Raw genomic sequence first — 14,640 nt, 5'->3', positions numbered from 1 at the left:
ATCCCACAAACATCGGGTAATCCTAGACGTCCTCTCGTTCCATGGTGGAACGATGATTGCAAATATGCTATTAGGAATCGACGGCAGGCACTACGCAAATTTAATCGTAGGCCTACAGGGAAACATCTAAATTTAAACCGCAGGGCTAGAGCGGTGTGCCGTCGGGTATTCTTGGACGCCAAGAGGAGTTCATGGACGAAATACGTGAGCACTATCTTACGCACTACTCCCACGTCTACTGTATGGAAGAAAATTCATGCAATTTTCGGATCACCGAAACAATCTATTCTCGGTCTTATTGATGAAGGAGAACTACTTTCATCACCCTCGGAAGTGGCAAATAGTCTAGCAAAATCTTTCCGCTCGGTGTCTCTCACCTCATCATATAATAACGATTTTCAAAGTTACAAGATACAAATAGAAGTATTATCGTTAAATATTGGTGATTCGGTTTGTGAATTAAACACTCCATTCATATTTAAGGAATTGTTACATGCACTTAAAAACTCACGGGACACTTCCCCTGGACCGGACAACATTCGCCTTTCCATGCTTTCACACCTTCTTAATTCGGCACTAGAACAACTTTTGAATATTTTCAACGGTTTATTCTCCGAGCAAGTCTTCCCACCCGGCTAGTCAGAAGCATTTATTATACCAGTACTAAAACCTGGTAAAGACCAAACCAACCTCTCAAGCTACCGCCCTATTTCATTAACAAGCGTTTTGAGTAAAATAATGGAGAGAATGGTAAACCGCAGGCTTACATGTACTTGGAGAAACATGGCTTTCTATCGCCAGAACAGTGTGGTTTCCGACAAGGACGATCTTCCATTGACCATCTAGTGTCAATAAAAACAGCCATACAAAACGCTTTCCTTAATCGCCAGCACCTCGTCGCTATCTTCTTCGATATAAAAAAGGCGTATGACACAGCCTGGCGACGTGGTATTCTTAACACTCTCAAAGAATGGGGAATCAAGGGCAATGTGCTTGCTTTTATCCGGGGATTCTTAAATCACCGAACGGCTCGTGTTCGTGTGGATGATTCGCTTTCAGATAGTGTCATCTTGGAGAATGGAGTGCCCCAAGGTAGTGTATTAAGTGCCACCTTATTTTCTGTAGCCATAAACGGTATTACCAAATGTGTGCAGGCTCCTGTCTCATGTTCTCTATTTGCTGACGATTTTGCTATTTACATTGCAAGCCGTTCGACACCTACAGCAGAGAGACTACTGCAGAACACTATATCTCACTTTGAAGCTTGGTCCAGGATTACTGGTTTCACATTTTCATCCGAAAAAACAAAATGTGTAGTTTTTTCTCGGCTACGAAACCCTTCTATTCCGCAAGTTTTTCTGAACGGAGAGACTATTACTATTTCTACCTACGTCAAGTTTTTAGGTTTATTTTTTGATAGCCGACTTATTTGGGTCAAACATATAAAAGAATTAAAAACAAAATGTTCCAAACTTCTAGATATGATGCGAGTCCTTAATAACACCAACTGGGGAGCCGATAGGTCATGTATGATACATTTTTACTATTCCTTTGTTCGCTCCCGTTTAGATTATGGTTGTGTGCCTACTCTTCAGCTCGTCAAACCGTGCTTAAAATGCTGGATAATGTACATCATGCTTTCCTTCGGCTTGCCACAGGCGCGTTTAGATCAAGTCCTGTCGCAAGCTTACTTGTAGACTATGGTGAACCATCACTTTGGGATAGACGAGACCAGCTTTTATTATCTTATTTTGCTCGTCTCAGAGGACAGCCAAATCACCCGGTTCTTGAGTCAGTCTTTAGAATCCTAATCTAGGAAAGTATGAGGACCATCCACGTCGTACTGCACCTGTAGGTGTCCGTACCCGGCGTCTGCTGCAGCATACAAATGTTGACACACCGTCATTCTTTCCTACGTATCCTTGCTCATATCCTCCATGGAGAATAAACCTCATAAATTTTACTTTTGACCTTACGATATACAATAAACAATCAACACTGCCTATTGTCTTCCAGCAAATGTTTCAGCGTGTTCTCTCCAAGACGAAACCAGACGCGGTTGTATACACTGATGGATCGAAACAAAACGATACCGTTGGTTGTGCATTTGTTGTCGATGAAAGAACTTATACGTTTGGTCTACCCGGTATTACGAGTGTGTTTACCGCTGAACTATACGCTATAAATAAGGCTCTAAACATCATCAACCCTAAATATAGAAAAATTCTTATTTGCAGTGACTCGTGTAGTGCTCTCCAAGCCTTAAAAAACTTTCATTCCACACATCCTATCGTCATTGAAATTTACAACGCGATCGCTGAGTTTAATAATCGCAACACGGAAGTAAGTTTTTGCTGGGTCCCAAGCCACGTAGGGATTCCAGGTAATGAACATGCAGATTCCGCTGCCAAAGAAGCATGTAACCAGCCTGCTTTCACCACCCGAGTTGCTACTTCTGATTTTATTAATTACGTAAAACAATCACTAAGAGCAAAGTGGCAAGGTGACTGGACGGCTACTGTAGATAATAAACTCCGGCAGATTAAAAATTCTGTGTTGCCATGGGACTCCTCATGTAGAAAATCTCGGCGTGAGGAAGTAGTTCTCTGTCGGTTGCGGATAGGACACACCAGGGTCACACACGAGCACCTGATGACAAGAGAACAAGCACCCCTATGCACACGATGCAACTTTTTGTTTATTATTTTAGCTTTTATGTTTTAATGACTCGGTCTGTGATATTAGTTTTAAGATTCTAGTGATATTAATTTTAAGTTTTATTAAATTTATTTATTTTAGTTTTAACCTAGTTCTAAGTTTTATGTTTGTTGCTTATTTTTTTAAAACTTTTTTGTATCATTTTTGTGCTCTTGTTATACGAGAATGGGCCTTTTACACCCATCTCGGACTTTTTTTAATTTTTTTGCTTTTATTTTGTTATTATTATTTTAAGTTTTAGTTTTACGTACTAGTTTTAATTACTTTTCTTTATTTTTTATTTAAAAAAAAAACTCGGGCGATGATAACGTACAGACGTTTTTCGCCCTCCACAAACAAAAAAAAAAAAAAATATGTTTACCGAGAAATTCTTGAAAGACTGCGTAAAAGAGTTACCGGTGTGAGACCAGCTATCAAAGACAACTTGATGCTGCATCATAACAATGCACCTTTTCACACTGAACTGTCAATTAATGAGTGTTTGGCAAATAAAAACATTTCTGTAGTTCCTCAACCACCTTATTCACCTGACTTGAGTTCCTGCGACGTTTTTCTGTTCCCGACTTTAAAAAAATACCTCAAAGGACACCATTTTGGAACAGTAAAAAAAAAAATTTTAAATGTAACCGACCATCTGAAGTATATTCCAATTTCTGAGTTTCTACATTGTTATGAAGAGTGGAAAAACCTTTTAAAGTGTTATGTTCGAAATAGTTCCCAAGGGAACTATTTCGAAGGTGATAGACTCCATGTATAATTGGATTGTAAATAGAAAGGTTTTCTGAACCAATCTCATTACTTTATTTACAGAACTCGAATTTTAGTGTATGAGAAAAAAATTTTAAAAAAAATAAAAAAAGAAAAATTAATCGGAATTAGCTCAGGCAACCTAAATAATTTTTATTTTCAATTCTTTCCGAACAGTTCATTCTTGGAACGTCATCTTTTATTTAAGATATGGTGGTAAATATGTTTAAATACTTGCGGAATGAGATTTCTTGGAAAAAACGAAGATTCGGTTTACAACAAGAAACTGTAATCTATGAAAAGTAGGTGAGTGGCTTTAATCTTTAAAGTGAAAAACTTTATTTAATTCATAGGTTTTTTAAATCGCAATTCTTCTTATCTCTAGTTGTTCTAAGCGTTATATTTAAAACTTTAAACTATTTCCACAATTTTTCTTTCCTAACATCACAGCTCTAGAGCTATACTCCAAAACGGTAAATGTAGTAATCGGTCAAAAACGGGTATGTTATTTTTTTCATTTCTGGACATTTCATGACCCAGGGATCGCCAAAAAACCAAAAACGGGTGGGAGTAATGTACGTACTTACGTACGTGTGTTGGTGTGTTTGAAGCTTAATAACATTTTACTGGATGAACCGATTTTGATGAAATTCGGTACATAGATTTTGTGTATGGGGCAATTTGTTGGTAAAAGTTTACGGTCAATATCTCCAGGGGATGGGAATAGATTGTTTTTTGAGATCATTTTGTTCAAAATTTTGTAAACTTAATCCCACTCTATAGTAAGCATAGAAGACGCGTACATGCTTATTTTACCAGTTTAAAAGAAAGATTGCCTCAAATTCTCTCCTTACCCTAAAATCGAAGAAATGTTTTATTTATTTTTTAACTGAATTTTTTTTTATGTCTTCCTAACCTTAGTAGTAATGCAAGTGGCTCAAAAAAATACTTTTATGTCAATATTTTGGGTGGGGGAGCCGATTTAGGGTGGAGGAAGTAACCGAATGTTGTTTTTTTAATTTTTAAACTTTTTCGTGTATCATTATATTTTCGCTGTATAATAATAAATAACCAATGCCAGGACAGTATAACAACTTGACAGCTTTTCTTTTTCTTTTTTCCCCCTATCCTTTTTAACCATAACTGTATATATATATATATATATATATATATATATATATATATATATATACACACACACACACACACACACGCGCGCGCGCGAAATTCCTTTGCGGACTGGATTCGTTTGCAGAAAATCTAACAGAACAGTTTTGCTTTGAAGCGCCTTATAAAACACTAACTTAGTTATTATTATTTCTTTTTCTTATAACCTTTCAGATAATACTTCAGAGGATAAGTAAGGATGATGACATGTAAGAGTGTAAATGAAGTGTAATCTTGTATAGTCTCAGTTTGACCATTCCTGAGATGTGCGGTTAATTAAAACCCAACCACCAAAGAACACCGGTATTCACGATCTGGTATTCAAATCCGTTTAAAAATAACTGACTTTACTAAGAGTTTAACGCTGGAACTCTCAACTTTCAAATCAGCTGATTTGGAAAGACGCGTTCACCACTAGATCAACCCGGTGGGTTGGTTGTTATTATTAATATTTATTATGCTTACGTATATTCCCGTCTGAAGTAATCATCTACTGGAGAGGAGGGTTCTCATAGAAAATTAGAATTAATTTTCAGACTACAAAAATGGGCTGTCATTGTTTAGCGCATGTGAACGTGAATCATGTAGATCGTTATTTAGAATTTAACCGTGTTAAACTTATCCTTGTATTTATATTTATGAATGTACAATTTTTGCTAAAAACAATAATTACTTCTTAAAAAATAATAATATCAACCTTTACTAAATCTGATAACGGAAATGTTGTCGTATATCTCAGTACTCCAATTTATGAAAAAAATCATTATTTTTTTTGCTATTTTTAATTAATTAGCGAAAGATTTAAAAGATATTTCGATTAATTTATTTAAAATAAAATTAAAAGATTTCCTTTTACCGGACCAATATTAGTTTGTCGATGAATTTTTATAACGTTTTCTGCATCCCGTTTAAGTGTACGTGAATATGTGCTCAAATAACTTTCGTTTATGACTTTTGAATTATTATGCATTATTTTTTATAATTAGTATCTACATGTATATAGCACTCTCTTTTTTAAAAAGGATGGTGCGTGGGGTTATTTGTTTGTTTGATGTGCTCACATTTTTGTTTTAACTGCTGCTGACGCAGAGCGGACCACGTGTGCGCTGGGCAGTTGTGCGCAGCGCATGACCGATTCACTCGTTCGATCGATTTATACTTCTTTATACATACAATTTACCTTTATATTTCTGTTTTGGGGATAAAAAAGGAAAACACTGGGGTTAGAGTTGTATTAAAAAAACTGATAGGACACCACATTACTTCCGTGTACGCCTATTAAATTACATATACAGATTTTTTTTTTAATGAAAAGTACATAAAATTCTATTTCATTAATAACTTCCGATATTTTTTTATTTTTATTTTTTTGCTATTATTGAATATTATTTATTGTAAAATTTTTTTTTACAGAGAGGTTATTAATAATTAATAAATCAATATATTTAAATTAAAAAAAGAAGTTAAATAAAGGAGAAGAAGTCGAATTCGAACCGATGTGCCTTCCCCTTGTAAGATCCAAATATTTCATTAATTAAAATTTTATTTGGTTACAACTGAAACTAATGAAAATAAATACGTGATTTATCGTTGTAAAGCTCTCAATGAAGGCTTACTACTGCAGTTAAGAAAAAGTCCGAAATCCAATCTTTTTTGGATTTTGGGCTTTTTTGGACACTTTTGGTGTAGTCGACTATAATCAAAAGGGGTAGATACATAACTAGATATTATAACAATCCTAAATGCAAAATTTCAACATCCTACGGCTAATCGTTTTTGAGTTATGCGAGATACATAAGTACATACGTCATGCCGAAATTAGTCAAAATGGATTCAGGGATGGTCAAAATGGATATTTCCGTTGAAATCTGAAAACTGAATTTTTTGCGATTACAATACCGTACAAGGAAGTAAAAAATCATAACTAAGAGACAGCTAAAATTGTTCTGGATTTTTAAGCTTTTCGTTGTAAATTTGTTGTTGTTAGTACGCTAAATTCATAAACGTTATTTACTTACAATTGGCAAAAACATTTAACAAAATTATGTGTAATGAAACATAAACTATGTAATATTTTCGCGATGGGCCCTAGGCTCACTTTTTCCTAGTATTTTAAATAATTAATATGGATTTTAATCTTACTGTTTTTTATTTTAAAATTGTCTTTTTTGTATATTCTTTTCTAATCAGATTTTACCACGGTTTCCCTTAATCTACCGAAGAAAATTCCGAGGCAATTCCTTCTTCTTCTTCTTTTATTTGTGAAATATCACATCTACCAATTCCTTGTTAATCTACAGTGTGCATTGTTATTTACTGATCAGCATAAGTGATTTTTCGCTTTTTTTAAAAATTCCTTTATTGCATTAGAGCGATACGAATTCCCACAAGCAGTCTTCTACTGATCTAATCTCCCTCGTTAAAGAGAGTTTTATGCATCAACGTCCCTTATTGTTGTCTTTTTTTTGGAGAAGGCTTGTGATGCAACGTGTTTAAGGGTGTCGTGCTTGAAGCACTTATAGTGGTTCCCTCTAGTGACTAGATACCTAGCGGACGATGATTTTCATTATCGTATTCTCTGTGGGTACTATAGATATTATTATTTTATATTAATATGTTACCTTAATCGTACTCAATTTAAAATCAATTTTTATTGTTTTAGATGGGCAACATATTTCATCAATTTTTTTTTGTAAATTGAAAACCCTTTTATACAGTGCTTTGCTTTTGTCTTTAAAAAAATATTTTCACAAGAGGGAAGTACATTGTTTTTTATTCTTTTTAATTCCTGAAAACAAATACATAAATAAATGTAAGTATTCTATGTTTTATGTTAGACTCCTTGAAATTGCTTAGCAAAAGAATAAATTGTGCTAATATTTTTGTTATTTATCTTTTTTTTTAATTTATGAATATATATAAGATATTTATTAAATTTATTTATTCACTCTCGTATATTAATTAAAAAATAATTTACTTGTCAGTTATGAGCACGATAAATTATTATTGTTAATTTAGAACACTAACCTCTAGGAGGAACGTAATCTGGCGATGGGTTTATCAATCAAATTAAACAGAGGGAAGTCAGTAACAGTACTTTCTCCGGGCTTTATTCAAAGATTTTTAATAATTGTAATTTCCGTATACTAATCAAAGCTAGCTCATTTATAATAGAAACTGGTTTAACTCAAGTAGTTTTTTTTTAGGTTTAACCGCTGATTTTCGAAGGGGAAGGTTCTGGTTAAAATCCTAATTAACGTTAGTTTCTTTTATACGGATTTGAATGTTGGACAGTTGATACCGGTATACTTTGGTGGCTTTTTTTCTTATCCACCGGGCTGGACCCACAGTGAAACATAGCACAGCCCAGGATATTATCCACTCTAACGAGCCTTCTCGTCCGCCGGCCGTAAATCCGGCACGACAGGTCAGCCCGACGGTTTTCAGTGTCTGCCTCTAACCCCTGGGGCAAGATATCCAGGTCCGACTACGTCGTTCCTGAACCCCACCCTAGGGGCCGGGACTCGGTCTTGACGCCAATGCCTCCAATGTGAGCGTCCCGTAAAGGGGGCTAACACCGTGTCTCGGTCTTTTTCGCGAAGAGACAAGAGAGTCCCAGCGCCTCATCACTGCCGTCCATCCGTGCAAGCACAGATGAACAGCGGCTCAGCAGGAGGTTGTCCCTCATCCCCTCGCCGTCCCATCCTACCCACCCGTCCGCTGAAGAATACGCGTGATGAAATTGGTCGCCGCCCAGAACTTCTTCACCTCGGACAACATACGGTCAGTGACGGTCTCACTCGTAAGGAGCCCAGTGATCAATTCACAACCATGACGTTCGCCGTCCCACATCCGGCAATCGAACACGACGTGCTCCGATGTATAAGAATAGACAGAAGAGGTCATCTGTCCTCCTTCTGGCGTGCAAGTACTCCCGGAACACGCCGTGGCAGATAGAAATTGAGTCAACCAGTAGGAGACTTCACCGAAGTTACGGTGGACCCACGGTTCGACCTGCCATATCAGCCGGTGTGTGTCCATCGTCCCGTGAAGGCTGATCCCAACGGAATTACCATTCCTGGAGTAATCGTCTGTGCATTTCATTCCTGTACGCTCCCTGAAGAACTCAGATCCTGATTCTGACTAGCTGTGTGCTTTGGTGTTTTTTTTTTGTTTATTTAACCTCCGGGACCACCGTTAGGTATTACTTCAGAGGATGAGATGAATGATTTGTAGCGTGTGTGAAAATGCCATTCCTGACTAGGATTCGAACCCGGGACCTCAGGATGAAAGGCCGATACGCTACCACTCGCGCCACGGAGGCCGGCGTGTGCTTTGGTGGTTTTTTTTTGTTTGTTTTACCTCCGGGTCCGCAATCAAGAAATTCATTCCGCAGAGGATGAGATGAATGTTTTGTAGCTTGTGTGAAAAATGCCACGCCTGACCGGGATTCGAACCCACAACCTCCGGGTGAAAGGCCGAGACGCTACCACTCGCGCCACGGAGGCCGGCGTGCTTTGGTGGTTGGGTTCAATTGACCACACGCCTCAGGATTGGTCGGTCTGAGTCTGTACATGATTACACCTCATTTACATGTCAACATATTATCCTCATCTCATCGGGCCGTGGAGGGATTGCTTATTGTTCACTAGTTGAACAGATTGCAACGTATACATTAAGAAATAAAAAAAAATGTTCTTGAAATAAACAATATTATAAAATAATTAGATATATCTGCCTGATGTATGTTCGATGTAAGATAATTATTTTTCGATTTCTATGTGGTTCTGGATGGTTCTACAACCTGGAAACTGTGTGTTCAAATCTTTTAAATGAAAATAAATGTGTGTATTTTTCTATGTGTGTGTTTTTTTTTGGTCGAATAATACATTTAGATCATTCTTGAATCGTCTAGAAATTCCAGTATGGTACTATATTAAATTTTTGGTACATATTTTGATTAACGCGTTACGTGGAATAATCATTTAAAGGAATTAAAATTAGATAATTCAAAATTTAAAAAAGTGTAATTTTATAAAAATTTAAACAATGTATTCTGAAATTTTGGCCCTTCCTGTTTTCTACAATTCCTCTTTTAGAAAAAAATTCGAAGTTAAAAAAAGACGAAGAAGGGCTACTTGAGAAAAAAAATTAAAATCAAAGAATAATTCGACGGAAGTATTTTTTTAGGAAATTAAAAGAGGATTTGATCTCCTATAATCCTACTCTTTTTCTATCAGCTTGCACCCTCATAGGTAAAAGAGTTTTAAAGGAGAACAGTCTAAACAAAGAAAATTAAAACAGCTGGCTTTATTTAAAACAATAACTTTTAATAAATGTATAGTTTTATAAATATGAGGGTGTGACTTTGCATTTATACACGATTCAACTTTGTTATTTTACTTCTTTTTTTTTTTAATAATATAGTTCTACGTGTAAAAAGATTTCATTTGTCAGTATAATAGATTTCTTAATGCGATTTTCTTGTCAGCTTATCTACGACTCATATAAGTTATATTTATTTATACATATTTCAATCGATAAACTATGATTTAGATATGTTTTTTTTTAAACTGCGCCTATTTATTAAATATTTCATAACATTTTTTTTTTACTTAATTTTACTTTGTTTGGTATTCTAGTCCATGATAGTCTTGTTTTAATAGAAAAAAATAGAAATTTTAAATCTAATCTTTTTAACAGTTTTATAGATAAATTTAAATGTTACAATTACATATATATTTTTATTTTTATTTATAATTATTAAATATGATTTCTATTAAAATGTATAATTTTAGATAAAATTTTTAATTAACGCTTATTATATCTCACTTGAATATTTTTACTTATATTTTCATGGCTTTTCATACTTCGATTGCGTAAGAATACGTAACATAGTTACGGATTTTATAATTTATTTCATAAGACTTCTTTTACATACAGAGTGTATCACGAAGTTCTCCCGGGACTTTCATAACCTATTCTACTCGTGAAAATAATGGAAAAAGTTCATATAAACGTATGTCCTAAAGTGCTTCGTTTGCGAGTTACAAGTAGTGAAAGATTTCGGTCGGCTACCCCGGTGAAATGAGATCATACTGAAATTTTTTAGGGCTAATTGAGAAGCAGAGTTAGGGATTTCTTAAGGATATTGACCTGAAAAATCCAATAAAATAGGTTCCAGAACTGTATCTGCCATAGTTTTTGAGAAAACTGGGATGAAAATCAATAAATTGGGTTATGAAACCTTGTTTTTTATTATTGACATATAATAATTGTGTTAAATGGGTAATAAACACGTACAATTTTTAAACAAAACTTGTAAAAAGTTTAATTCTGAACAAAATGGTATAAGTTGAATACAGTAAAAAGATCTTGTTCCCTTAAAAAATTCCACACAGTTATCACCGGCTTCGTTTGTTCGCGCCCGGCCTTCCTAATAGATCTTTTTGGGACTGTATAGGAAAGACTACCTAACACAAAGTTTTCTTCAGACACTCTAGGTAGTCCCGTTCTGCCCCCTTCACACAGACTTCCGGACGTTTCAAAGTTATTGTGCCATCGACGAATATTATTCTCACACGGAGGATCACAATTAAACTCTCTTCGCAACGCACGTCGCACAGATTCAAATTTCGCAAATTGCGAGACACGATTGATTTCTGTTCAAAAGTCGCCATCTGTGCTAGTGACGCTATCAAGTAAATAAATAGGGAATCACTCTACGGCCACGTACGCGACTTAAACTGTCGTTTTTGCTATTTGGTTCTATTCTTAATCAACACTACATTTTGTTCAAAAGATATTATAAAAAATTAAAACCTACTATTCTTTTTTTGTACACCCTATTTCGACATTTAAATATTAGTATGTAATAAACTGACATAATTATTGAAAATAATTGTGTTTAAATTTTATTATTTTCTGTACGTATACTATTATAATATATTTTCTGATCAATAAACCAGTCTTCCCCTCCCTTAAACCTTACGCATAATAGGACCACATTATTATGATTTGCGCGTGATACTTACTATTTAACTGCCTACCTTTTAGACGACAGAATGTTTATTTTGTAATTCTGTAAATAATTTATTTTAAAATTACAACAATATTTAATAAATTAGAAAATGGCATTTTACAGCAATCAATTTTTCTGCTAAAAATAAACTGATAATATTATAGCTGAAAGGAATCCTTTAAATATTCCTTTATAAACCCGAAAAATATTCAATAAACTATTTCTTTTAACGCTACTAAATGGAAAAATATTCTTACTATTGATTTGGTCGACCTCTTTCCAGTTTTATCGTCTAATATACTTTCTACTATCTTTTTCATTTATCTATCCTTTTTATTCTTCTCTATCCTTTTTTATTAGTTTCATTTTAAAAATCGAATAGCTTTCAGAGAATAGAACCGAACTAGAACATTTTTACGTTTCTGCTTTTGAATATTTTATTTTACTTTAAAACGTTAATAAAATGATGTTACGTCACGACCTCTTTAAATTTATCTTATATCTCTTGACTTCAGAGTATTGCATTACATCTTAGGATATATACTGTATTCTTAAGTATATAATGCAGTTCGTTCATAAAGTTATACAATTCAAACAGATTCCGTTCCTATACTTGTAAATTTATTGTTACAAAGTTACTGGCGAGGTAGATATTTTTCTGAGACTGTACTAAACCAGTTTAAAAAGCATAGATCACATGACTCGTCTCTTCATCGGTGATATGCAGTCTATCGTTTCGGAAATGACTTAATATAAAAAACAATGAGCTTCTGCTGGATCCCCAGCGATATCGGAAATTCAGGCAATGAGCGCGCTGATCGTGAGGCAAAAGAGGCTTGTTTGCAGCCTCCTTTCTTTCTTTTTCCTGTTTAACCTCCGGTAACTACCGTTTAGATAATACTTCAGAGGATGAATGAGGATGATATGTATGAGTGTGAATGAACAGTAGTCTTGTACATTCTCAGTTCGACCATACCTGAGATGTGTGGTTAATTGAAACCCAACCACCAAAGAACACCGGTATCCACGATCTAGTATTCAAGTCCGTGTAAAAATAGCTGGCTTTACTAAGACTTGAACGCTGGAACTCTCGACTTCCAAATCAGCTGATTTGGGAAGACGCGTTAACCACTAGACCAACCCGGTGGGTTGTTTGCAGCCTCCTTAATCGCGCTGTTTCGAACGATCTTGTCGGTTTACTAAAGAGTATGGTTCGAGATGAGTATCATAGTGAATGGAGTGGTACCATCAATAATGAACTCGTCCGGTTTCGTCCTGGAGCTTTTCCTGTAGGAATAACCACCGCGAGGAGGTTATTATTTTCCGTTTGTGAATAGGGTACACTAGGCTAATTCATGGATATCTTACAACTAAGACTGATCCGCACATTTTTTTCGCTGCGACTGCCAACTGACGGTATACCACACAATAGTCGACTGTGTATGTTTTGCGGCATTGCGTCGGAAATTTAAATCTGGGGCTAACATCAAAAATAATTTAGGGTACGATTTGACTATGTTATGGAATGTTTTATGATTTCTTAAGGCCGTATATCTGCATTCAAAAATTTGATTATTCATTCAATCTTTTTCGTCTATTTATGCTATATGCAGATGTTAAATGTGTGTTTATTTTTTGTGTACTTTTTAGGTTAGGCTATTAAATTTAATTTTTTACTATATATATATATATATATATATAATGTTCGGGCGCTAATGACTACAATTTCTTTTGCGCCCAGGGAAAAAAATAAAAACCTTTAACTGTGTTAGTAGTTTCACATCAGCAGTATAAGAAGTTTTCACAAGCCCGGCGTATATTTATTATGGAACATTATTTAAAATAACGTATTCTGAATGACAGAATGTTTTTATGGCTAATTTTTCCGACGCTGCGATACTAAATTAATCGATTATTTTTTCATTTACTTGAATTTATGAAATAGAATTTTAATAGAATTCACAAAATTCTAGATTTCATAAAATAGGAGATGTAGCTGGTCGTAAAAGTAGGGGTCGTTCGTTGGTGTTAAATAATATTATTTTCCATCACAATCGTCATGTTTTTCACGAAAGTCCACATATTTGACTTTTGGTCGGGGTTGTTTACAAGGCCTTACAAAAGGTAATGTAAGGACTTGAAAAACTTGACATTCAGTACTAGTACGTTCAACGTTTTATTCGAGGTCGTTGCGTATTTCGGACAATATTTTTGTGCTGATAAGGCATTGTTTCTTCTTTCTGGGTACATTAACGGCCAAAATAATGCAGTACACAGTTCTGAGAATTCTGTTTATTATGAAAGATTATTGTGTTTTCAACACAAAAAAAATATTGATGTGCAATTTCACGATGTAGAATAATTGGACAAATTTCTTTTTCGAAGGAATGCTAACTGCAGGACATTATTCAGAAATTATTACAAATTATATATCCGCGCTTGAAACCGAAGAACAAAACCGTTGGTTACAGCAAGATGGATGTTAGATGCCACATTGCCGATCGACTATGGAGTTGGTGATCGTAACCAAAAAAACTTTCTACATTTTCTTTAGATTATTTATTATCAAAGCTACGATCAGGCTTACGCCCAATTACAGTCATTTTATAATAAATAGGTTTTATAGTTAAAATAACTGTAAAGCCAGTTATTTTTACACGGATTTGAATACTAGATCATGGATACCGGTGTTCTTTGGTGGTTGGATTTCAATTAACCACACATCTCAGGAACGGTCGAACTGAGAATGTACAAGACTACACTCATACATATCATCCTCATTCATCCTCTGAAGTATTATCTAAACGGTAGTTACCGGATGCTAAACAGGAAAAAGAAAGAAAATAATTAGTTTTAACCTACAATTTTGGGTATGTAATAGAGTACACTATTCACGAGATATCAGTTATTAAATTGAAAATTTTATTGTTACAGAAAAAAAGAGAGAGGTTTTATAGTGCACAGAAAATCATAAACCTGATCGGCAT

This window comes from Lycorma delicatula, chromosome 2 (genome assembly GCF_047948215.1).
Source record: "Lycorma delicatula isolate Av1 chromosome 2, ASM4794821v1, whole genome shotgun sequence".
NCBI classification, from domain to species: domain Eukaryota; kingdom Metazoa; phylum Arthropoda; class Insecta; order Hemiptera; family Fulgoridae; genus Lycorma; species Lycorma delicatula.
This window is presented reverse-complemented; position numbering follows the sequence as displayed.